The sequence below is a fragment of the Geotrypetes seraphini genome, chromosome 1, assembly GCF_902459505.1.
Source record: "Geotrypetes seraphini chromosome 1, aGeoSer1.1, whole genome shotgun sequence".
Taxonomy (NCBI): domain Eukaryota; kingdom Metazoa; phylum Chordata; class Amphibia; order Gymnophiona; family Dermophiidae; genus Geotrypetes; species Geotrypetes seraphini.
The window spans coordinates 229,733,481-229,757,612 of record NC_047084.1 but is presented as its reverse complement, the minus strand read 5'-3'; positions in this window follow the sequence as shown (position 1 = coordinate 229,757,612).

Below are 24,132 nucleotides of genomic sequence, written 5' to 3'. Positions count from 1 at the left end.
ATGGCACAGTGAATAAGGTTGTTACAGCCTATGAGAAAGATCAGGGAGGTGCTTAAAAGTTAATTTCAGTGTTTTCTGAGGTTAGGTACAGGGTCTCCCACCTCCAAGAAACTCTTCCCTGGATTTTTTTTTTGTGTGTGTGTGTTTCTCTTTTACCTCTACAGGCCATTGTACATGTTAAAATTGCTATCACAGCAGCCATCTTGGTTTTCCTGGTTTGATTTTAAAAGCCTACATTTACCTCAAGGGAGGAGTCCGAGGTGCTTTAGCCAATCAGGGCCTTAGAGCAGGAGTGGGCATCCCTCTTGCCATATCAATTTAGCACGGTGGGGGCCGATGGCAGGAGAGAATATTCACATGGGGGGAAGGGAGCGTCAGGGGGAACATGTGGTGTCATGGCAATAGTCAACGGAGAGGGATCACATAATTGTTGTTGGGTTGTTGCGGAGTACCATCGGCAAAGGTAGGGAATTTTTTATTTTTTTTTAATGGGACAGATATTTTGTGTGTGTAATACATGCAAAATATCTGTGCCATTATTATTATTTTTTTAACCGGCAGACCAGTCGGTAACAAAGTTACCAATAGGTCTACAGCAGATATTTGGCTTTTAGCCCTCATTAACGTACCAAATACGATAGTATTGTACGTCAATGCCACTGGATTTTCCAATATTTTGTTCACTTGATCCCAGATGGATCTCCAAAATTGAAGTATCAAGATACAGTAGTACAATAGATGATTCAAAGTCCCAACTTTGAGATGACAGTGCAAGAATCTATTAGACTTGGAACTATCTAATTTCTGTAATCGAACAGGGGTCCAAAATACTTTATGTAACATGAAAAACCATGTTTGTCTCATAGATGCAGGCACTGTACATCTCATCCTCCAAGTCCAAATTCGTGGCCATTGATCTGATTCATGGCCATTGATTTGTGACAGTAATCTGATGCTTTATCTCAATGCTCCAAATGTCACGAAGACCAGTCTTTGGTTTCTTATTCAAAAATTCAGATATTAATTTGTACCACTGAGTAGCCTGGTGTCCCAGGAAATCAATCTGGAAGCATAGGATCGGCAAACTATACTGATTTTTAAGATTTTGCCAATCAGGGAACCCCTTCTGAGTGGCTTGATTCAACTGCAACCACCTATAATTTTGAGATTTAGCAATACCAAATGTTTGTTGCAGTCATGAAAAATCAAGCAGCTTCCCATCTGATACTACATCATATGCCCACTTTCAGCCAATGCTTCCAGATGACCTTAAATCCACCAATTTGAATCTTGGAGTTCAATCAAAGGGACTGACAGGTGGATTTATGAATCAGAATAGGTGGTAAATTATTAATAAATTTTAATATTTCCCAAGTGTCTAATAAAATTCTATTGCCCTTATACAACCTAGGTAACTTGATACTTAAAATGTGACGCAATCTCAATGGAGACAGGAGTTGCCATTCCAACCATAACCAGTCTGGAAGATTTTCCATGAGATCAGGGAGGATCCAATAATGGAAATTGGCCAGTTAAGTCAGTCCTAATACTTAATGGTGCTGAGTTTATAAACTGTATTTGCTAACAGTTCTTTTTTTTTTTTTAATTCTTTATTCATTTTAAAGCCCAAAATAAGTGCAACATATTATACAGTCATCTTACCCTTTAACAGCACTTAAATTCAATCAGAATTATATTCCATGACAAATACATATATCATCCCCCCTTCTACTTAGCCAAAAATTTGCACTCAAAATTAAAAATATCTTCCTACCCACCCATATATATATATATACTGTATTTGCTAACAGTTCTTAATATATACATTAATTTAAACACCATTGCAAGTGATTAAATTAATCTGGTGACAATACCTGCTTAATATCAGGTCCACTATTTCTAAAATATTATAATGCATCTTTTCCCACTGCATCCATGTGGTGAGATATTTAAGCTAAACTATAAGAGGGGGAAGCTCAAAAATAATACTCTGTTTTAAAGAAAACCTCAGTTCAACCCTTGATACCTAACAGCAATAAGAAACAATCAGCACACCAATTGTGAGCAATGGCCATGAACTTAATGACATTTTTATAAGACCTTTGTTACATCACTAACAATCTTCCATCAACATCTAGACTTGTGACCAGACAACTCAATAATGTGGACAAATCCAATTTTCTAAAAGGCTATGGATGGTTTTCCATGCAGTAATAGCAAAAACTGTTAGTAACTCAGATTCCAGCGGGGCTTGTATTATTGACAAATAGGTAGCAGAAGGAATAAAAGACAGATTGGTCAAAGAATGGTTTACATTGTATTCCTTTGGGGTACTTTTTTTTAACTAGAGGTAAATGTTGCTTTCATTCCTTTAGAGAACCTTTATTGATTGTTTCAAAAGAAAAAAAAAAAAAAAAGCTGACTCAAAACGTTCAAATACAACTTTCAGATGTGCCCCTTTCACTATACAATAGCATGTGTGTTTTGGGGGAGGGGTGGGAGGTAGAGAAATGAGAAAAATACATGTTAGTCACTGATCAGAATACTTCTATAAAGAAGGTTTTTTTGTTGTTTCAGTTAAAAAACAAACAAACCTGAATGTGATATTGTGTGCCAGCACTTAAGAACATAAGAATAGCCTTACTGGGTCAGACCGATGGTCCATTAAGCCCAGTAGCCTGTTGTCACGGTGGCCAATCCAGGTCACTAGTACCTGGCCAAAACCTAAGGTGTAGCAATATTCCATGCTTCCAATACAGGGCAAGCTTGATCCAAATAGCCAATTTTTTTGTCCTGTATAAATTGTAAAGAAGACTATTTTAAAGCTTTTGAAAGATTTGGGAGAGTCAGAACTCTAAAAATAGGTTTTTAGTGGGAAAGCTTTTCATCAATACCGATCCCTAGAACTGGAATTCTTAATTTTTTGGCTCAGTGCACCCTTTAATGTTTGGAGCTCTACAGGTCATTTCTAACACTGTCTCATCCCCAAGCCTTATTCCACTACATAACTCTCTTCGGCAAACCCCACCCCACCTGACCTCTTCTCTTTCCCCCTTTCTCGGCTTGCCACCACAGCTTCTATTTCTCCCATTTACTTAACGTTTCCTACCAGTCTTTATCTTTTCCCTCCCACACAAACCTGCAGCAGTCTTTCTCTTTCTCTTTCCTAAGTGTCAGTACTCTGTTTCTTCTTCTCATTCATATCACTTCCCCTCCTGCTTCCCTCCCCAACCTCAAAATATAAGAATACAAGAACATAAGAGTCGATGTATACCAAAGGTCCACCAAGTCCAACATGCTGTTTCTAACTGTATCCAGTCAAAAGCGCATGAGACAATCACGCGCGAACAAACCCGCCCAGACAATCGCGTGAAGGACGTCAGCGTGCTGGACTTCAACACTATTATAAAGCACTCCGAGGGTGTGTGTGTGGGGGGGAACCCCCCTTTACTTAGAAATGTTGCTGCTTCCGTTGGGGGTGGGGGTAATACCCCCATTACAGAGGAAAGAGTAATTTTTCCTTAAAAAACAGGGAAAAGGCTGTTTCCTCTGTAATGGGGGTTCACCCCAACATACACCCCATTGGGAATGCCAACATTTCTAACTAAAGTGGGGAGGGTTCCCCACACACAATACCGCACAGTGCTTTAAAATAGTGTTGAAATCTAGCGCTTTGATGTCCTGCTCACGATTGTCTGGGCAGGTTTGTCCACGCACGATTGTCTCATGCGGTTTCATCTATGAGCCATTTCCAACAGTGCTGCACAAGATCCCAAAAGAGTATAAAAAAAATATATATATATATGTATGTATATATATGTATATCGAAAGGAACGTCTATGTCCGTTTACGTCCAACTCGCAAGTTGTCCAAAGTAAAAAAAACAGCCTATGACACATTTTCGAAAAATACGTCCAAAATTTTTTTGTTTTGAAAATCGCCTAATTATACGTCTTGCCAATCTGATTGTCCAAGCCGCTAAATCGTCCATCTTTAGACCACATTTCTGTCCAACTTTTCGTCCAAGTCAAAAACACCTAGAACAAGCCCTGATGGACATGGGAGGGGTCTGCAAAGCGATGGACTGAACATCCAGACATGGCACCTAAATAGTGGGGTACCTTTCATGGCACTGCTGTGAACTTCACAAAAAGGGTGTCATGTCATCATCTTATTACAGCTCCATTATAGCTCATGGTGAGCCCCCCAAACCACCTCCAGAATCCCCTAGACCCACTTATCTACCACCCCAATAGCCCTTATGGCTACAGGAGCCACTTATATGCCAGTACAAAAGGGTTTTGGGGGTGTATAGTGGAGTGCACCTGTTTCAGTATCAATGCAGTGATTACAGGGGCTTATGGGCATGGGTCCTCCTCTCCATGGGTCCCTAACTCACCCCCAAGACAGCTTAAGCCGTCTCTGTGCTGGACGACTAGGCTTTCCTATGCCCGGCTGCCAGGTGATGATGGTCTGGAGGCTGAATTTTAAAGGTATGATTAATATTTTTATAGGGGTGGGGAGGTCGGTGATCACTGGGGTAGTGTGTGGGGGTCTTTTTTATGTGTTTGCAGTGCTTATCTGGTGACTAGGTGGTTTTTGTGACTTAGACCATGTTTTACATGGTCTAAGTCACAACGTCCAAGTTCCGTCGATCCTGGACTGTATAACTTTCTGTTATAAATGCTGTACAACTAAGTCTAAGCTGGCCCAAGTCCCGCCCAACTCCCGCTCTCAACACTCCTCCTGAAACGTCCTGTTTAGCTTTGGTCGTTCAGTGGCACTATGAAGGCCTAGGTTGTGTAGAAATACGTCCAAAATCCATTTTTATTATCAGCACTTGGACGTATTTAGGAAATGTTTGTCTAAGTGCTGACTTAGGCCGGTTTTTGGATGTTTTTCTCTTTCGATTATGAGCCCCCATATTGTTTATCCCAGGGCTAAGCAGTGGCTTTTCCTAAGTTCATCTTATCAATGGCTTATGGACATTTACTATTTATATTCATCAGGCAAGGTCAGCATTTTTTAAAAATATTGATTGCTGTAGACTGAATTATTCTCCATTATTTAGTATTAGCAGCTAAGGGGGAACTGGCCCTAAATATCCTGGCTCTGTGAAGGCTCTTGAAATACCTAGAATATAGCTAGTTAGATATGATATTCAGCTACTTCCATTATCAATTTTGCTCCATCTGACCCGCTACCCCATACAGAGCATTGCCCTCCTCGTAAACCCGGCTCCACTTGATCTTACCCTCTCAGCCTGTCCCCCCCCTAGGCCTAATATAGGGTTCCTGATGATCTATTTCTAGCAGGTACTTCAGGCAGGAATGATCCCCAGGCTATAAAATGGCTGCTATGGGGTACACAATACTGCCTTAGAGGTTGCAGCAGCCATTTTGCAGCAAAGGCCAGCCTATGCAGGAATGAATGAGGATCATTATACCATAAGAGATCCTACAGTAGGTTTGGGGGGACAGGAAAAAGATTAAAATTATGTGGAGAGGTTGGAGAGGGTAATGCTCTGGGTGTATATGCAGGAGGTGGGGAAGCTTTAAGGGAATGGGCTTTAGGGGAGGGGCCTTAGGCATCTGAGTTAATCAGGCCTTAACACCTCCTTCTGTATCCAGGATACTGAGGGAGGAGCCTAAGGTCCTTATTGGCTTGACTAACTGACTAATTGACTTGACCAATCAGAGCTTTAGGTTTCTCCCTCAGTAACCTGGAGGATGTGAGCATCCTTCCTGCCATTTTGGGGTGGTTTGTGGGGGATGGTAGCTTGGGGGTGACTGAGGCGGGGGGAATGGCGCAGAGGGGGCTTTTTATTTTTTTTTTAATGAGACATATTGTGCTTGTGCAACATACACACATCAGTGTCATAAAAAAAAAATGTCCTAACAGCAGTGATTTGGGGCTGCTTCCCTTGTCACTGTTGTTAGGGCTCTGCGTATGTGTCACTCACTGAGTGATTGATTAGTCACGTTTACATGCAAATGATTTACACCTCAGTGTAAATTATTTACATGCAAACTTGATAGCGCATGAATCTTTGCTAAAGAATCGGCCAACAGTGATCCAGTCGGTATCTTTAGTGCATCTAGCCCATATTGCACTTTAGTAAAAGGGCCCTAAACTACACTAAACTTATTCTCTAACTTGCTTCTTATGCTTCTCCATTTCCAATAACAACATTAGGATTCTAGCAAATCCAGAAGCTCTGCTGACAAGCAAAGCTCTCTGATGCTATCTTGGCCCTTATCTGGTCATTTTATGTAATTTTAAATCTAAAGCATTTACCGATCTTTACAAAGCTGTGGTAGCAATGCTGCAGCAATAAATGCACCAAAGCCCATTCATTTCTTATTGGATCTGATGCATTTACTACAGCATCATGACTACTGTAGCTTTGTAAAAAGGGCCTTAAGTATATAGAATCTAGAATTTAATTTGTTCTATTTCAGCACTTATAAATCAAGCTATCATTATAATAGTAGAGAATACTGTGTTAGTGAGAAAATATAAAAAAAAAAAAAGAAAAAGAAAGAAATATCAGATCTTCAGATTATAGTTTCATAAAGCAGTAGTCCAATAACAACTGAAATAAACAGGTAAAATACATGAGCATGGCATGATGGCCTTTCCCAACCAGCAAACATGACTGGCATCAACAAGAAGCTATTTAGAACATTTTCTCTGGAATGCAAAGATTTGGTTTGCATTTTGTAACTTAGATCTGACTGAAACTGCCTCAAACATAATATATACAAATGGAAAAAAAACCAGTTTTTAAAATTCTATCTATAGTATATCACCTTTTCCTCTAAAGTGCATGTTAACTTAAAAAGTGCTGAATTCTGTAGCATTTTCATTCCTCATGTAGCATCTTAAAATTAAAGTCTGATTAAAGAATAGGTTCTTTATGGGCAGGAATCTATATAATTGAATAATATATTTTGGAGACTCTCAATGAACTTGAAATAGAATATACTGCCATTATTTTATACAGTTTTTCATACATACCTTTATACTTCCAATATTTCCAAAAACTTTGTGCACATGTTTATTGACTTAATTTGCCCCCACCCCCACACATATACACATACACACACACACATTTTAGGAAGCCACATTAGGCTTTTTTTTTATCACCAACATGTATCACCTTACACTTATCCATGTTAAACCTCATTTGCCATGTTGCGGCCCATTTCTTGAGCGTGTTTATGTCACGTTGCAGGTCTTCACAATCCTTCTGTATCTTCACTACTCTGAATAACTTCGTATCATCTGCTAATTTTATCACCTTGCTTGTTGTACCAATTTCCAGGTCATTTATAAATATGTTGAAGAGCATAGGTCCAAGCACCGAACCCTCGGCAATCCACTCATGACGCTTTTCCAGTTTGAGAATTGTCCATTTATCACCACTCTCTGTTTCCTATCCGCCAACCAGTTTTTAATCTACGTGAGTATTTCACCCTCGATTCCATGGCTCACAATTTTTCAAAGTAGTCGTTCATGTGGGACCTTGTTGAACGCCTTCTGAAAATTCAGATATACAATATCGACCAGGTCACCTTTGTCTATCTGCATGTTAACTCCCTTGAAGAAATACAGCAAGTTCGTCAAGCAAGAGCTTCCTTTGCTGAACCCATGCTGGCTGGTCCTCATCAGATTGTTTCTATCAAGGTGGTCAATGATGCGGTCCTGTATCAGTGCCTCTACCATCTTTCCCAGGACCGAGGTCAGACTCACCGGTCTGTAGTTTCCCGGATCTCCCCTCAAACTTTTTTTGAAGATCAGCGTAACATTCGCCACTTTCCAGTCTTCCGGAATCCTTCCTGATTTGATCGACAGATCGGTTATTAGTTGAAGCAGTTCAGCTATAACCCCTTTCAGTTCCTTGATTATCCTCGGATGGATGCCGTCTGGTCCAGGGGATTTATTATTTTTAAGCCTATCAATCTGCCTGTATACCTCTTCTAGACTGACCGTCATCCCAGTCAGTTTCCCTTCTTTGTTTTCTGTGTATAGCCTGTCGGCTTCTGGTATGTTGTGTATATCCTCTTCAGTAAATACAGATGCAAAAAATGTGTTCAGTTTGTTGGTGATGGCTTTGTCTTCCTATAGCACTCTGTTTATTCCATGGTCATCCAACGGCCCCACCACTTCCTTCACGGGTCGTTTCCCTTTAATATATCGAAAGAACGGCTTGAAGTTTTTTGCCTCCTTGGCTATTTTTTCCTCGTATTCTCTTTTGGCCCCCCTTACCTCCTTATGGCACCTGCTTTGATGTTGCTTGTGCTTTTTCCAGTTTTTGTCCATTTTTGACCTTTTCCATTCTTTAAACGAAGTGTTCTTGTCTCTGATCACTTCTTTCACTACTACTGTGAGCCATGCCGGTTCCTTGTTCTTTTTCCTCTTGGATCCCTTGTTGATACACAGTATATATAGATTTTGTGCCTCGGTGACTGTGTCTTTAAAAAGTGACCATGCTTGCTCTAGCGTTTTTACAGTGCTTATCCTCTTCTTAATTCTCTTCTCCACCATGAGTCTCATCCCTTTGTAATTCCCTTTTCAGAAGTTCAGTGCCGTGGCCATCGTTCTGGATTGATGTTTTGCCCCTGTGTCCAGGTTGAAGTAGATCATATTGTGATCACTGCTTCCCAGCGTCCCTTCTACTTCTACACTTTAGAAACATAGAAAATGATGGCAGAAAAGGGCCACGGCCCATCAAATCTGCCCACTCTAATGACACACCCCCCTAATTTCTTCCCCTAAGAGATCCCACATGCCTATCCCATTTTTTCTTAAAATCTGGCATGCTGCTGGCCTCAATTACCTGCAGTGGAAGATCATTCCAATGATCAACCACCCTTTCAATGAAGAAATACTTCCTGGTGTCGCCATGAAATTTCCCACCCCTGATTTTCAGCGGATGCCCTCTTGTGGCCATGTGTCCTTTAAGAAAAAAGATATCATCTTCCACCTCGAAATGGCCCGTGATATATTTGAACGTCTCAATCATGTCTCCCCTCTCTCTACGTTCCTCGAGTGAGTATAGCTGCAAGTTACTCAGCCTTTTCTCATACGGGAGATCCTTGAGTCCTGAGACCATCCTGGTGGCCATTCACTGATCTGATTCAGCTCTTAGCACATCCTTTTGGTAATGTGGCCTCCAGAATTGCACACAATATTCCAGATGAGGTCTCACCATGGATCTGTACAACAACATTATGACTTCGGGCTTCCGGCTGACGAAACTTCTACGGATACAACCCATCATTTGTCTAGCCTTGGATGAAGCTTTCTTCACTAGATTGGCAGTTTTCATGTCTTCACTAATGATCACTCCTAAGTCTCATTCTGCTGCAGTCCTAGCTAAAGTCTCACCATTTAGGGTGTAAGTTCTGCACGGATTTCTGTTGCCAAGGTGCATGACCTTACACTTTTTGGCATTGAAGCTTAGTTAATCTATATATATAAAATCGGAGGTATGTATGTGTGTATGTGTGTGTGTATGTGTGTATGTGCCATGATCTTCTGGGGGTCTCGCGGCCCACCTGCAAATGTGGGCGGAGCTACAAACAGAAAATCAGATTTCACCCATTCGTGTCAATGGAAAAAATGTAAAATCTGTGGGACCGATTTGAACGAAACTTGATATGCAGATCCCTCACTACCTGGGGTGATATGTTCTTTGGGTCTTGCGGCCCACCTGCACACGTGGGCGGAGCTACAAACAGAAAATCTGATTTCACCCATTCAAGTCAATGGAAAAAATTTTAAATCTGTGAGACCGATTTGAACGAAACTTGATATGCAGATCCCTCACTACCTGGGGTGATATGTTCTGGGGGTCTCACGGCCCACCTGCACACATGGGCGGAGCTACAAACAGAAAATCAGATTTCACCCATTCAAGTCAATGGGAAAAATGTAAAAAGCTGTGGGATCTCCAGTTATTTTACTTAGCAACCTTGACCCACCAAAACTTTGCAATGGCACAAGGCTTTGTGTAAAGAGGTTACTTTCCAATGTAATTGAAGCGACTATCTTAACCGGAAAGGGACAAGGTGAAACCGTATTTATCCCGCGGATACCACTTATTCCACCAGATCTTCCTTTTCAGTTTAAGAGATTGCAAATTCCAGTGAGACTTGCATTCTCTATCACAATCAACAAATCACAAGGACAGACTATTACATACTGTGGAGTGGATTTAAGATCCCCCTGTTTTTCCCATGGACAACTCTATGTTGCTTGCTCAAGGGTGGGTTCACCCAAGAATGTATATGTTCTTGCTCCTGGAGGTGAAACTAAAAATGTTTATAATCAAGTTTTGTGTTAGTAATATTTCACATTATTATTTGAATATTGTACTTTTTATAAAGCTGTAAAAAAATAATTTATTTCACCACTATACAGTATCTTTTTTTGAATCCATTAACAGTGTTATTGCTATAATTAAATACCCGTGCAACGCCGGGGCATCAGCTAGTATATCTATATATATAAAATCCGAGGTATGTATGTGTGTATGTGTGTGTGTATGTGTGTATGTGCCGCGATCACGTAAAAACGGCTTGACCGATTTGAACGAAACTTGGTATGCAGATCCCTCACTACCTGGGATGATATGTTCTGGGGGTCTCGCGGCCCACCTGCACACGTGGGCGGAGCTACAAACAGAAAATCAGATTTCACCCATTCATGTCAATGGAAAAAATGTAAAAAGCTGCCTACGCAAAAACGGCTTGCCCGATTTGAACGAAACTTGGTATACAGATCCCTCACTATCTGGGGTGATATGTTCTGGGGGTCTCGTGGCCCACCTGCACATGTGGGCGGAGCTACAAACAGAAAATCAGATTTCACCCATTCATGTCAATGGAAAAAATGTAAAAAGCTGCCAACGCAAAATCGGCTTGACCGATTTGAACGAAACTTGGTATGCAGATCCCTCACTACCTGGGATAATATGTTCTGGGGGTCTCGCGGCCCACCTGCACATGTGGGCGGAGCTACAAACAGAAAATTAGATTTCACCCATTCATGTCAATGGAAAAAATGTAAAAAGCTGCCTACGCAAAAACGGCTTGACCGATTTGAACGAAACTTGGTATGCAGATCCCTCACTACCTGGGGTGATATGTTCTGGGGGTCTCGTGGCCCACCTGCACACTTGGGCGGAGCTACAAACAGAAAATCAGATTTCACCCATTCAAGTCAATGGAAAAAATGTAATAAGCTGTGGGACCGATTTGAACGAAACTTGGTATGCAGATCCCTCACTACCTGGAGTGATATGTTCTGGGGGTCTCGCGGCCCACCTGCACACGTGGGCGGAGCTACAAACAGAAAATCAGATTTCACCCATTCATGTCAATGGAAAAAATGTAAACAGCTGCCATTCTCACAGTAAATCAAAAACGGCTTGACCGATTTGAACGAAACTTGGTATGCAGATCCCTCACTACCTGGGGTGATATGTTCTGGGGGTCTCGCGGCCCACACCTCTATGTTGCTTGCTCAAGGGTGGGTTCACCCAACAATTTATATGTTCTTGCTCCTGGAGGTGAAACTAAAAATGTTGTTTATAATCACGTTTTGCGTTAGTTGTATTGTATTCATTTTGTCAAATATTTCACATTATAATTTGAATATTGTACTTTTTATTAAGCTGTAAAACAATAATTTCATTCACCACTATAAAGTATCTTTATTTGAATCCATTTACAGTGTTATTGCTATAATTAAATACCTGTGCAAGGAATCCCTTATGAAAACAATCCAATTAATAAAATCTCATAGCATGAGTATAATGTACAAAAATCATCATGTCTATAAACATCTTAAATACTTTATTAACTTAATTCATTTAATTCTAATGGTCAAAAAGCATCAAAACACTTAAAATACATATATACACACAATTAAAAAACATATATGAAAACAGACACAGGTTCAAATTGAGAGATTGCACAAGGGATATGCTGTGTTCATGAACACAATAAGCAAAAAATAACTTAGCTGAAAAGTCCAATGAACTCAACGTAGCAGGTGAGCGGCCCAGCCATCTTTGGAAAAAGGCAAAACCAAATCAATTCCAAGTTCAAAATCCAGTCAAAAGCTAAAGTGCTGATGTTCATTAATGACTCCAGTGGTGTGCAATTATACTTCCAGTGATGTGAAAAATATCTTAGTCTTAATACAAGAGTATACTTGAAAGATGTTCCATAATAGTCCAAACACAAGACAGGGGCCTGAACGGCAACAAGTCTCTTGCCCTTCCTCGACACAGGTCGTGTTTTGATGACATCTTTGTCAAGAGGAGGAACTAAACTACAAATGAAATGTACAAACACTCACATAAAGACCAGATATATTGTCTAAACAACATAAACTAAACCTAAATCAGAGCTACCATAATGGGTGAAGAGTCTATGCCGGAAATCCCAGGAGCAAAGCTTGGCTGGCGGAAGTCATAGTGACTAAAGAGGGCGGGACATTAAGTAACAAAAACTAGAATAAAATAACTTTAATGAAACAGCAAGAAGAAACAAACACAAACTAATTATTAATGAAGAACCAACCACTCTACCTCTCTATTCAAGCCATTAGGAATAACAGTCCGCCATGCAAAAATCAAGCGTTGCTCATGGTAAGAACAGTAAATTGTTTAAATACACAAAAACGCAAATCAGATAGATTATGATTGAACTGGACCCAATGATCCACCAACGGGGCCTCTTTTTTAAAGTTCTAATACATCTAAGATGTTCAGCAATACGAGCCTTAATGGCTCGTTTGGTTTGACTGACATAAAGCTTCTGACATGGGCAAAAAATGCCATATACCACTTGAGAGGAATTACAATCCGTTCTTTGATGTAGGAGAAACTGTATATTGGCATTAGGGATAAAATCCTTATCAGTGCTCACAGAATATTGACAATATCTACAATGATTGCATGGGGTATGACCAACCTCAGTGTTGGAATTACCAGCAGTGAGGTCGGAAACTTTTAGACGTTCCCCCCAATTTTTTCCCTGTTTGAAAGCAAATCTGGGATGATTGCCAAATACAGGATGGTAACTTAATAAATGCCAATGTTGGCCGATAATATTCTGCATTTGGATGGACAAAGGGGAGAAAGGTAAAACACATGTAATTCCATGGTCTGCTGTATCGTTAGAAGGTCTCGGATAGAATAACCATTGGCGATCGGCTTTGGAAGCACGTTTGACCGCACGTCTTATCACATCTGTGGGGTAACCACGTTGTTTAAATCTGTGTGACATAATCTGACTTTGAATTTTAAAATCACTTTCAGAAGAACAGAGCCGTTTAAGTCTCAGCATCTGACCTGCAGGTATACTATCACGCAAAGGTCTAGGATGGTAGCTGCGATAATGTAATACAGTATTAGTATCAGTTGGCTTGTGATAAATCGATGTGGTAAATTGTCCATTGGAGTAAAATAACTGAATGTCCAAAAAATTAATACAAGTGGAGTGATAAGACATCATAAATTGAATATTCTGGTCACATTGGTTTAAAAATGAAAGAAAACTATCCAAGTCTGTTGGGGAACTCCTCCAAACAATAAAGATATCATCAATATACCTTTTCCAACAGAGAACATGGGAAAAAAAATAAAGAAGTTTTTGTTACTTAATGTTCCACACTCTTTAGTCACTATGACTTCCGCCAACCAAGCTTTGCTCCTGGGAGTTCCAGCTTAGACTCTCCACCCGGTATGGTAGCTCTGATTTAGGTTTAGTTTATGTTGTTTAGACAATATATCTGGTTTTTATGTAAGTGTTTGTACATTTCATTTGTAGTTTAGTTCCTCCTCTTGACAAAGATATTATCGAAACACGGCCTGTGTCGAGGAAGGGCAAGAGACTTGTTGCCGTTCAGGCCCCTGTCTTGTGTTTGGACTATTGTGGAACTTCTTTCAAGTATACTCTTATATTAAGACTAAGATATTTTTCACATCACTGGAATTATAATTGCACACCACTGGAGTCATTATTGCACATCAGCACTTTAGCTTTCGACTGGATTTTGAACTTGGAATTGATTTGGTTTTGCCTTTTTCCAAAGATGGCTGGGCCGCTCACCTGCTACATTGAGTTCATTGGACTTTTCAGCTAAGTTATTATTTTTTGCTTATTTTTTGTTTATTGTGTTCATGAACAGAGCGTATCCCTTGTGCCATCTCTATATTTGCACCTGTATCTGTTTTCATGTTTTTTAATTGTGTGTATGTATGTATTTTAAGTGTTTTGATTTTTTTGACCATTAAAATTAAATTAAGTTAATAAAGTATTTAAGATGTTTATAGACATGATGATTTTTGTACATTATACTCATACTCTGAGATTTTATTAATTGGATTGTTTTCATAATGGATTCTTTATTTTCAATATATTTGCTATTTCTGAATTTCCTTTTGCTTTTTGAGTATCTCTCAGTTTTGTTTGGATTGAAGCTTAATTGCCAATGTTCCAGTAAGAGTAGGTCCTGCGTCATACTGTCGGGCAATGTGCTTTTACCTACTATGTTGCATAATTTGGCATCATCGGTGAATAATGTTATTTTACCTTGAAGCCCCTGAGCCAGGTCTCTTACGAAAATGTTAAATAGGATCGGGCCCAAGACCGAGTCCTGTGGCACTCCACTGATCACCTCCAATGTTTCAGAGAGAGTACCGTTAACCACCACCTTCTGAAGTCTACCACTTAGCCAGTCTTTGACCCATGCAGTTAATGCTTCACCTAATCCCATCAAACTCATCTTGCTCAATAACCTGCGGTGTGGGACGCTATCAAAAGCTTTACTGAAGTCCAAGTACACGACGTTGAGGGACTCCCCCATATCCAGCACTTTGCGCCAGTCCTCGTAGTCCATTTAGAATTAAGTCCAGAATTGCATTACCTCTCGTATTTTCCTTGACAAGTTGTTCCAGGAAGCAATCTCCTATAGCATCCAGGAACATGGTCTCCCTACCGCAGCTGGTGGTGCCTAGGTTCCAGTATATCCTCGGAAAATTGAAGTCGCCCATGATAACTGTGTTGCCTCCCTTGCAGTTGTGCTTAATCTCGGCCATCATGGACTGGACACCTAGACATGGCAACAGAGTAGTGGGTCACCTTACAGGGCACTGCTGCGAACTTCACAAAAAGGGTACTAGATAAATATCTCACCATAACTCCCTTATAGGTTTTGGTGAGCCCCCAAAACACTCCCAAAACCTACTAGACTCACCTATCTACCACCCCAATAGTCCTCAAATCTGCAGGTGGCACCTATTTGGCAGTACAGTAGAGTTTGGGGTGGTGTACATGTTCCAACATAAATGCAGTAGTTAGCGTGGACTATGGGCCTGGGTCCTCTTCTCTATGGTTCAGTAGCTCTTCCCCTACTCCCCACTACTTAAGCTACCTCTGTGCAGCTCTACTAGGCTTTGCTATGCCAAGTGTTGATGTTCTGGAGGCAGGTATGTAGTTTTTATTCCAATTTTTATGGTGATGGGGGGGCGTCAGTGATCACTGGGGCAGTGTGTGGGGGGTCTGTACTTTGTGTCTGCAGTGCTTATCTGGTTACTTTGGATACCTTTTGGCACTTAGACCTAGTTTTATATGGCCTAAGTCACAACGTACAAGTTCCATCTAGGCAGCCTCGTTAAACTTTTGGTTATACTTGCAGTATGACTAAGCTTAGATCAGTCTATGTCCTGTCCAAATCCCGCCCTCACCACTCCTCCTAAAACACCCCTTTTAGCTCTGGTCATACAGCAGCACTGAAAAGGCCTAAGTTGTTTTTAGATACATCTAAAACCCGGTTTGATTATTGGCACTTGGACGACTTGTCTTACTGATCATCCAAGTGCTGATTTAGGCCGGTTTTTAGATATATTTTCGTTTCAAATATGAGCCCCTTAGATGCTATTCTCTAAATGGGTGTACAAGTGTGTTTTTGCATGGATCTGTCATTTCTGCCTCATTTTGGCACCTTTCATCCATTAGATTGCTTTTCCACACAAAAACTTTGACTCAGAAGTAGCGCTAATGATTCAATGCCATATACAAAATATCCCCCATAATTTCTTGGTACTAAGAATTTTTGTTCTGTTTGAAAGGTATGATTTTAAGATTTCACAGTGTTCCAATATTTCTTTTGCAAGTTTAGGAATGCAGTGGATTTACCTGTACTTTCTGAAAATTATCCATGACCACCATGTCATTTAAGTGAATGCACAGGACAGTAATAAGCTAGCCAGATTGTCATGTCAAATTGAAAAGGTACACTTGATTAATGTGATGTGTCTTTGACATCAGATAAATAGTAAATGATACTGAACTTAATGAGCAAGTGGGAAGTTTTCAGATTATTATAGTGAATGCTTTGTCACAGGATAATATTGTTTATAAGTAGAGCTGTGAAAACGTGTAAAACCTGCCTGGTAAGCAAGCTCTCCTTAATTAAAAAAAAATGCAATCTTGTAAGCCCAAGGAGACTTCAGTTTAATTAAAGTTTCTTGCTGTTCATTTAAAGTGTTCTCATTGTAGTTGTCTGGTGTGATTCCATCTGCCACTGTGATGTTTAAAAACTAAAAACTACCTGAAATGCAATGAGAAGTTTCTGCTATTCTAAACAGCCAAATATATATAATTGGGAAAACAACAAAATATATTCAAATTCTTTCTCTTTGTCTTCCAAAACATAAATACACCACCAGCATGGGCTTGAAGAGATACTCAACTGCAGAGGTAATTGAGCACCTGGTTTAGCTCAGGGACTCAACCTAGGACTAGATTTGGGTCATTCATGTCAAGTGTTCCAGAACTCCCCATCTCAGAAATTGCTGGATTTTTTTCAGGGGATACGTTGGAACCTTTAATGAAGATATCCAAAGTTTTAGGGCATGATCTCAACCAGGTCCAGAGTTAGGGGCCACTTTATTTGGGCCACATTTTTGTATCTGCGGAAGATGTCAAGTGTGGACCCTCCTTGAAATTGGATCAGTTGACATGAAATTGCCCATTTACTAAAGTCCAAACTTAAAAGGTTTCTTTTTATAGACACATTTAATGACTAAAAGGACTGTTTAGGAGCTTCATTTTATTTTCATAACTTCTTTGAGATTCTTTCCCTTCCTATTGTTTTCAACCATAAGTGTATTTTCTTCTATCAACCAAATTGTATTTCTGTCCCCATCCTTTCCTCACGTTTTATTATGTTTGTTAAGTTAGTCCAATATGTTTTGTAAGGTTCAGTTTTTTTTGTTACTTTTGTTTGTCCCCCCTATTTTGTAATTTTATTGATTTGGTCATCGCTTAGAATTTTGAATAAGTGATTAATCAAATTTTATAATAAACTTGAAACGTAACACCATGAATGTGTGTTATTAGAAAATAAATTCCATATTATAAAGTGAGATTTGTATAAATAGTACATGATAATAAGTGTTTGCACATGTTAGAAACATTGAAACATGGAAACATGATGGCAGATAAAGGCCAAATGGCTCATCTAGTTTGCCCATCTGCAGTAACCATTATCTTTTTCTCTCTCTAAGAGATCCCACTTGCCTATCCCTAATGCTTTCTTGAATTCAGACACAGTCTCTGTTTCTACCACTTCTTCCTGGGAGACTGTTCCACACATCTACCACCCTTTCTGTAAAAAAGTATTTCCTTAGATTACTCCAGAGCCTATCACCTCTTAACTTCCTCCTATGCCCTTTCATTCCAGAGCTTCCTTTCAATTCAAAGAGACTCGACTCATGCGCATTTACACCATGTAGGTATTTAAACATCTCTATCATATCTCCCCTCTCCTGCCTTACATATTGAGATCTTTATACACCATATGACAAAGACCGCATATTATGTATTTTAGTAACCTTCCTCTGGACCGACTTTATCCTTTTTATATCTTTTTGAAGATGTGGTCTCCAGAATTGTACACAATATTCTTAATAAGGTCTCACCAGAGTCTTTCACAGGGGCATCAATATCTCTTTTTTCCTACTGGCCATACCTCTTCATATGCACCCTATATGTTAAATAGTGGGGTTTCCCCAGGGGGTCTATATTAGGACCACTGTTTTTTAACATATTTATCAATGATGTAGAGATGGGAATAACTAGTGAGATAATTAAATTTGTTGATGACACAAAGTTGTTCAAAGTTATTAAATCACAAGAGGATTTGTGAAAAATTGTAAGAGGACCTTGTGAGACTATGCATCAAAATGGCATATAAAGTGAGCAAGTGCAAAGTGATGCATGTGGGAAAGAGGAGCCTGAATTATAGCTGCGTTATGCAGGTTTCCACATTAGGCGTCACTGCCCAGGAAAAGGATCTAGTTGTCATCTTTGAGGATACATTGAAACTCTCGGCTCAATGTGCAGTGGTGGCTAAGAAAGCAAATAGAATGTTAGGAATTATCAGGAAAGGAATAGAAAACAAAGGTTAAAATGTTGTAATGTTATTGTATTGCTCTCTGGTATGGCTGCACCTCAAATACTGTGTGCAATTCTGGTCACTGTATCTCAAAAAAGATGTAGCAGAATTAAAAAAGGTACAGAGAATGGCAATGGAAAAGATAAAAGGGATGGGACAATTTCCCTATGAGGAAAAGCGGCTAGGTCTCTTCAGCTTGGAGAAGAGGCAGCTCAGGGGTGATATGATAGAGGTCTATAAAATACTAAGTGGAGTGGAAAGGGTAGATGTGAATCACTTGTTTACTTTTTAAAAATACTAAGACTAGGGGGTATGCGATGAAGCTTACTAAGTAGTAGATTCAAAACAGAGTGAAAAAAATATTTCTTCACACAACATATAATTAAACTCTGAAATTTATTGCCGGCAAAATCAGTTAGCTTAGAGAGGTTTAAATAAGGCTTAGACACCAAAAATGAAGCTATCCCTGCATACACACACTCTAGCTACCCTACTGATAATCTTCCTCATTTCCAGTTGGAAATCTACTCTTTACTTCACTAGTAACAACAATTGTGCTTCCATTGTTAACCCCTTTTAATTCTTTTGTAAGCCGCCTTACCCTTAACAACCCGAGAAATGTTAAAAGATCTACTACTTACCTCTCTAGTTAATCAATAGTTCTCCCATTGTAACCCCCATTTTATTAATCTTTTGTAAGCTGCCTTGAACCGCAAGGTAATGGTGGAATAGAAATCCCTAATGTAATGTAATGTAATGTAATAATTTCCTAAAAGAGAGGTCCATGGGTCATTATTGAATTGGCTTGGGGAAATCCACTGCTTATTCCTAGGATAAGCAGCATAAAATCTGTTTTACTAATTTAGATCTAGCTAGATACTTGGGACCTGGGTTGGCCATTGTTGGAAACAGGATGCTGGGCTTGATGGACATTCGGTCTGTCCCAGTATGGCAATTTTTATGGAGAGGGTAAAAGTGGTTTAGTGGGAGGCCTATGAGAAGCAGGTTGCAGTAGTCTAGGCAGGATGTGATAAGAGTGTGGATAAGGGTTTTGATGGTGTGGTCAGAGAGGAAGGCTTGGATTTGAGCAAGATACATCAGTATTCACATTGTCAAATGTGACTCGGACACGAGGTCATGGACTGAAACTGAGGGGCAACAGGTCCAGGACAAATATCAGGAAGTTCTTTTTCACACAGTGAGTGGTGGACACTTGGAATGCTCTCCCGGAGGTTGTGACGGAAACCATCATTCTGGGATTCAAGGGCAAGTTGGATGCACACCTTCTTGCAAATCACATTGAGGGATACGGGTCTTCAACAGGCAACACCTAGCTTAGCCGCCGCATGTGCGGGTCGCCGGACTAGATGGACCCAAGGTCTGATCCAGTGAATGCATTTCTTATGTTCTTAGGTTTTAGCAGTCTGTTGGATCTGAGCACAGAAAGAAAGAGAGAGAGGAGTCAAAGATCACACTGAGATTTGGGGCTGACAGGGCAGGGAGGGTGAGAGTATTATCTACAGAAATAGAGAAGGGGAAAGAGGGGAGGAAGGTTTGGGTATAAATATGAGAAGTTTACTTTTGGCCATATTTAATTTTAGATGGTGGCGAGACATCCATGAAGCAATATCAAATAGACAGGGTGAAACCCGGACCTGAATGCCTACAGAAATTTTAGGTGTAAATAAGTAGGTCTGGGAGTCATCAGCATAGTTGGGATACTGGAAACCATTGGAGGAGATTAGAACACCAGTGATTATAGATGGAGAAGAGGAGAGGTTCTAGGACAGATCCTTGGGGTATCATGACTTAAAGAAGAATAGCGGTGGAAGAGAATCTACCACAGCTTATGCTCAACATGCACTGGGAGAGGTAAGAGAAGATCTAAGAGAGTACAGAGCCCTGGAATCCCAGGGAGGACAGCGTGATGATCACCACTGCTGAAAATCAAGGATGATGATGGAATAGAGGCTTTTGGATCTGGCCAGGAAGAGGATGCAGCAAACACAACAACAAAGGTGACCTATTGATGTTCAGTCTCTTTTATTATGAAGGACTCGACATGATCGTGTTTCGGCCCAAAGGGGCCTGCCTCAGGAGTCTTGTTGTAAATCAATCCATGCAATTTCACAAACTTTTCAACTAATGCTATAGTAAACTGCAACTCGAATGGGCAGAGTCTGCTGCCATCAATGGTTAATTTGTTGCTGTGTTTGCTTGTTCACTGGTGTGAAGACAGTTTCTCCTGTTTTTTTCTCAGGAAGAAGATGCAACACTAATGCAGCTTTCAAGTCAGACTATAATTAAAAGAAAACAGGTTAATAACTTTAGATATAAGATTGCAAATAGGTTAGTAGTTATCTGGATTTAGGGCATCGGAACAGGGTTTTTGAAAATAGAATGTATAATTGCTACATTAAGGGCATTACAAACTATGCCTGTAGTGAGATGATATATAGCAACAGAATATATTAGTGGCAAGAGACCCAAGTTAGACTGTTTAATCTCCAAAAATGGAATTGAATCTATTAGACAATAAAATTCAAATCTGAAAATGACTTAAAAATTCACTGAAAGATGGTATATTAAAAATAATATAAGAACACTCTTGTAGGTCAGACCAATGGTCATCAAGCCCAATGTCCCATTTCCACAGTTACAAAAAACGTAAAGGGAACAATGCAAAGAAATTTTTGACACCTTTTTAAACCCGAATGGTGCTCAGAATCCACAAGTGGATAGGAAAAAGCTTTAACATGGGGAATAAACCCCTAAGGCATTTTCACGGAATCTATCATTGCACCACCGATTTTGGTAGAAAGGTGAATAAAATGTCTCTAAAAAACCGGTGTAGTAATTGTTATATATCCATAAAGTGAAAAGATGTCCAATATGTAAAAACTTCAAAACTAGTGAACTTAATTAAACTTATCTTAAATGTCCATGCAGCAATGATCTTAACAGGTTCTGACGCGTTTCGCTGAAATAGGCTTAGAAGGCTTCTTCAGAGAACCTGTAACGCTGAGTGAAAGATTCAGTTTGTAAATCCTGGTACAGAGGAAAAACTTTTATTTCCTATGACGTCTCTGAAGAAGCCTTCTAAGCCTATTTCGGCGAAACGCGTCAGAACCTGTTAAGATCATCGCTGCATGGACATTTAAGATAAGTTTAATTAAGTTCACTAGTTTTGAAGTTTTTACATATTGGACATCTTTTCATTTTATGGATATATAACAATTACGACACCGGTTTTTTAGAGACATTTTATTCACCTTTCTACCAAAATCGGTGGTGCAATGATAGATTACGTGAAAATGCCTTAGGGGTTTATTCCCCATGTTAAAGCTTTTTCCTATCCACTTGTGGATTCTGAGCACCATTCGGGTTTAAAAAGGTGTCAAAAATTTCTTTGCATTGTTCCCTTTACATTTTTTGTGATTATTACCTTTTGGAACAATAATTTGTTTACTCTATACCCAGTTGTTGTGTTTTGGGTATCCATTTCCACAGTTGACAGAAATGTCATAAGTACCTGGCAGAAACCCAAATAGTCACATTTTATGCTACCGATCCCATGGCAAGCAATGACTTCTCCCATGTCTGTCTCAATAGCAGATTATAGCCTTTTCCTTCAGGAACTGTTCCAAACCTTTTTTAAATTCAGCTATGCTAAAAACTGTTGCCACATCCTCTGGCAATGAGTTCCAGCTTAAATATTCTTTGAGTAAAATAGTATTTCTTCCTATTTGTTTTAAAGGTATTTCCATGTAACTTCATTGAGTGTCCCCTATTCTTTTTAATTTTTGAAAAAGAATCAATTCACTAATACCAGTTTTACATTACTCAGGATTTTGTAGACTTCAATCATATCTCCCCTCAGCTGTCTCTTTTTTTTCCAAGCTGAAGAGTCCTAACCTCTTTAGCCTTTCCTCATATGAGAGGAGTTCCATCCCCTTTGTCATTTTGGTCACTCTTCTTTGAAGTTTTTCTAATTCCTTCTATCTTTTTTTAGATACGGAGCCCAGAATTAAACGCAATACTCATAATACAGTGGCATTATAATATTCTTGGTCTTATTTACCATCTCTTTTCTAATAATTCTTAGCATTCTGTTTTCTTTATTGACTGCCATCACACATCGAGCAGAATGTTTCAGTGTATTGTCTATAATAACAACCAGATATTTTTCTTGGGTGCTGACCCCTAAGGTGGGCCCTAGAATCTGGTAAATATGATTTGGATTATTCTTCAAAATGAACATCACTTTGCATTTGTCCGCTTTAAGGCCCTCTTTTATTAAGCCATGGTAGAGATTTTTATCATGGTCTGGGTGCTAAATGCCCTGACGCTCATAGGAATTCTATGAGCATTGGAGCATTTAGCACTCCAGGTCGTGGTAGAAGCCTCTGCAACGTAGTAAAAGAGAGTGGGGGAGGGGCAATTTTTTCTGTCATTTAGATGCCCAGTCTTCCAATTTCCTAAAGTCTTTCTGGAATTTTTCAGTCTGCATATGTTTTAACTACTTTGAACAGTTTAGTATCATCTGCAAATTTAATCACCTCACTTATCATACCAATTTCCAGATCATTCATAAATATGTTAAATAGCACCAGTTCTCATACAAATCCCTGCAGTACTCCACTATTCATTGAGAAAAATGGCCATTTAAACCTACCCTGTTTTCTGTCCACAATTTTGAATCCACAACAGTCTATCCTATGACTCTAATGTTCTTAGAAGTCTCTCATGAGAAAATTGTTGAAATCTTTTTGGAAAATCTAGATATACTATGAGCTCATTTTCAAAAGAGAAAAAGTAACAAAAAGGGGCAGATGGATTTTTTTTCTTGCCAAACCTTTCAAATTCACTATTTTAAAAACCTACGTGTATTTTCTAGATGGATAGCTATGCTGTTGATCAGTAGTTTGTCTAAAACTCAAGGGGGCATGTAAGAGGCATGGTGTGGGTGGAATTACAGTGAGCTAATGACTGGTATGTTTTTACCATACCATAACATACTGATTCTTGTATCCTGCAAATGTTGACTAGGAATCATTGCGGTTTACATAATATTAAAAATGTACATGAATATGTTGTAACAGATCAGTGCAGTGAAGAGAACAGGTGTGTTTTCAGGGCCTTCCTGAATTGGAAGTGTGTGGTATGTCGTCGTAATCTGTTTGGGAGTTTGTTCCAGACTTTGGGTCCTTGGAATTCAAAGGTGGTCTCGAAGAGAGCTTTTCTCCAGACCTGGCATGGGGAGGGGAGTGGAAGCTTCCAGCATTGAGTTGTCCTCGAGTCATTGAAGGACTGTAAGACCAGGATGGCAGAAGAGAGTCCAGCTGAGCTTTCTCCATATATGACTTTATGGACCATACATGCAATTTTGAACTGAACCCTGCTTTTAACTGGTAGCCAGTGCAATTCCTTAAGCAATGGAATTGCCCTCTCACATTTGTTTTTCCAAAGGATGAGCCTTGCTGCTGTGTTTTGGAGTACCTCCTGCAGTTTTTTAAGGTCTTTCTCTGTGATGCGGCAGTAGAGGGAGTTGCAGTAGTCCAAGTAGGGGAGGAGGACTGCTTGGGCCACTGTCCTGAAGTTTTTTTAGCTTAGGGTTGATCTGATTGTTCTCAGCTGTCTTACTCGAAAGAA